Source organism: Globicephala melas, chromosome 17, assembly GCF_963455315.2.
Source record: "Globicephala melas chromosome 17, mGloMel1.2, whole genome shotgun sequence".
NCBI lineage: Eukaryota > Metazoa > Chordata > Mammalia > Artiodactyla > Delphinidae > Globicephala > Globicephala melas.
Genome location: NC_083330.1, coordinates 3,505,785 through 3,509,308, shown reverse-complemented (window position 1 = coordinate 3,509,308; position 3,524 = coordinate 3,505,785). Strand labels below are relative to the sequence as shown.

General features: G+C 47.3%; 1 pseudogene; it reads left to right on the top strand.

Moving 5' to 3' along the window:
- The first annotated feature begins 1,445 nt into the window (after nt 1-1,445).
- Nucleotides 1,446-2,071, top strand: LOC115855020 (EKC/KEOPS complex subunit TPRKB pseudogene; annotated as a pseudogene).
- Nucleotides 2,072-3,524: the final 1,453 nt, after the last annotated feature.

Sequence of the window (3,524 nt, the reverse complement as noted above, 5' to 3'; positions counted from 1 at the left end):
TGGCCTCTCCCGTTGCGGAGCACAGGCTCCGGACGCGCAGGCTCAGTAGTCGTGGCTCACGGGCCCAGCCGCTCCACGGCATGTGGGATCTTTGCAGACCGGGGCTCGAACCCGTGTCCCCTGCATCGGCAGGCGGACTCTCAACCACTGCACCACCAGGGAAGCCCTTTATCTACTCTTCTAATCTGCCTCTTGAAACCTTCTTAGCTATGAGAATCTGCTGCTCAAGTTAAAGGGAGGAATAAAAGTATAAAAAATACAATGTAAGTGGTGCAGCATTTCCTGTTTAAAATGAGAAAAGCCACTGCTTCTCAAACTAGATGTGTCTGCAGCCAAAAAAATGGGGTCATATAAATTTCGAAGAAAAATGGGCAGTGGAATTTGCTCGTGCGAGAGTGAGCTTGGTGGTGCAGGAGGAGAGGGGGAAGCTCCATGGGGAGGCGCATAAGACAGCCTGCCCCCTCCTGAGCACACCGTGTCCTCTGGAAGCCCGGTGGAGTGATCAGGCTGCTCGTGGCACTGTACCATTTCCTAGCCCACATCAAGCAACCTGGAGTGAGTCCAGGTTTAACTGAGGAGGCTGAAGAACGTTTTTTATTTGATATCGTATCACTTTAGGATCAGGCAACTCCCAAACAGATTTCCTCTGTGATGAAATATCTTTTTTCCTTTAAAAAGTTGCAATTTCTTAGTAAAGATTACTCAGCTAGTCCTTACCATAACCCATGAAGACAATATGTATTTTTAGTTTTTGTCTTAACAGCAAGGAAACTCACTCAAAGATGGAAAATGATTTCACTAAGGCCATCCAGTGAGTCAGGCCCAGCACCGAGCTGGACAAATTAGGCATCCCAGGTCTCAGCTATCAAACTTCTAGGTCCTGCTAATAATCTGAGACAAAAGAGACGCACTCTTACGGCATCTTTGGAAAGTAATTTTTTTTTTTTTTTTTTTTTTGCAGTATGTGGGCCTCTCACTGTTGTGGCCTCTCCTGCTTCGGAGCACAGGCTCCGGACGCGCAGGCCCAGCGGCCATGGCTCACGGGCCCAGCCGCTCCGTGGCATGTGGGATCCTCCCGGACCGGGGCACGAACCCGTTCCCCTGCATCGCGGCAGGCAGACTCTCAACCACTGCGCCACCAGGGAAGCCCTGGAAAGTAATTTTAATGCCAAGTTTTGTGATTAGACTACATGGCACCCTTTCCCGTGGAAAAGCTCTACTCAGCACCCTGGTAAGGAGGACAGGACAGGAGGGGACAGGTGTGACGAACAGAGCACAACACACAGGATGCAGTAGCTGCTCAATAAAAAAAAGGGCCCCTGGCAGTCCCGGCACCCATTTTCTAGACAACGGATGTGATTCTCGGCGTCCTCGTTTATCGAGCACCTCACGAGGCCCGGCCCTGGGATGCAGCCCGGCAATGATCGGCTTAGTCTCTCCCTGATGTATCAGCTGACGATACATCATCCTGATAAGGCCGCGACTCACCAAAGTTGTGACAGAGGAGCTCGTAGAATAGGGAGCTAGTCCTGGGTTCTGGGCGCGCTGAATCCTGCTTATCGATGAAATGCAGTTAACACAACAGCTGGACCTATTTCCCGAATACAGGGTGACGCTTCTGTTATTTAAAGATGTGAAAAATGCTGGAGACTTGAGAAAAAAGGCCATGGAAGGTGCCATTGACGGCTCATTAATAAATCCTACAGTGATTGTCGATGCATTTCAGATACTTGTGGCAGCAAACAAAGCAGTTCACCTCTACAAACTGGGAAGAATGAAGACAAGAACTCTATCTACTGAAATTATTTTCAGTCTTTCCCCAAATAACAGTATTTCAGAGGCCGTGAAAAACTGTGGTATCTCGGCAAATGACACTTCATCTCTGATTGCTTACAGTGAAGAGGGAGAAAAACAAATAACTCAAGAAGACCTAACATCTCAGGTAGAAGGTCATCAAGTTTCTCTCAAAAATCTCCCTGAAACAACAAATATTACGGAAGTCAAAAAGATATATGAACTCTCTTCACAAGAAGAAAGTATTGGGACATTATTGGGTGGTACCATTTGCTGAATGTCAACAAAAGATGCTTTGTGAAATGACAGAAATATTAAAATTTTTCAGCAATTATAAAAAAAAAAGGCCCCCTGCTGCTGCCCTGCCCACCAGTCTCTCTCCTCCCGTGGCGTCCCCCGCAGCGAGGCTGGACTCCAGGGGTGACAGTCCCCCCCACCCAGTCTATCTTCAACACTGACCTGACCTCATCCTGGTCCAGCTCCTATGCAGCAACGAGTGAGCCAAGCATCCGGGCTGTGCTTTGTAAGTCTCCATGCTGAGGCTGCTACCCACATGTGTATTTTTCTCCTAACTACACATGTGAGAATCTAGTTCTGCCTAAGGGGCTTAGTTATTAATTCACTCAGAAAAACAAAAACAAAAAACTACATTGTCAGCAGAGCACTCTTACATGAAGAGGCTGAATTGCCCAAGCTCTGCCCAAACCAGTAGCATCTGACACACAGCCAGAAAGTCTGCCTCAGATTAAATGTCACTGATCATCGCGGCAGGGATTCTAATCCTTCTCATTTCTTTTTTTAAATCCTTTTTTTTGGGGCCACGCAGCATGTGGGATCTTAATTCCCCAACCAGGGATCGAACCCGTGACCCTTGGATTGGAAGTGTGGAGTCTTACCCACTGGACCGCCAGGGAAGTCCTGTAAATTCTATTTTAACGGCACACACATCTCTCTAGGTCAGACTCTTACAGATGCTGTGACAATGGCAATATGTGTATAATGAAGATATTCCCCAAGTTATTTTACGGCCTATTTCTTTTAAATGAGGTAGTTCTTTCATTCTATGCCATGTTGTTTAGAAATAGGATTGTATCTGTGCCTCTTTTTAAAGTTCAGTAGGTCTCTTGCTTAGAAAAGAAGATATTACATTATCACTAAAAGAAGAAAGTTTAGTTCTTCAGTTCAGAATCCCTGAATTTTAATATAACAATAAGGTGAGTAGCTTCTCCCTTCTGAACAGAAGAGTAAAAAAACCTCTGTGGTACTTTTTTAAAAAATGGACATATTTCTTACTTTTAAAAAACACGCTCTGGTGTTTGAGGAAAATAATAGATTGTGAATTTCCCCATTTAATTTTAATACAGTTTCATAAACTAACGAAAAGCACTGTGATTACTTTTAGAGCGAAACAGGATTAGGAGTGTACACTACAGGCCCAAGGTTAGAAAGTATTCTGCTAAAACAGCACCACGTGTGCCGCTAATATTACCAGCACGACGCCGACCAGGCGCGGGTCTGAGCCTCACCAGCCTCCAGGGGACACAGAGCAATGAACAGCCACCCCCAACCCGAGGCGGCAGTGCGGGCCTTCAAGTAGGGGGGTGCTGCCCCCTGCCTCTCGCCGCTGCCCTTGGACCACAGCCCTCGCCTTCCCCGCGCTCACAGGCCATCGCTGGGGCTTGTGCAAACCCAGGCCTCCCAGCGGGGCGGGGAGGCGGGAAGCTCCTCCC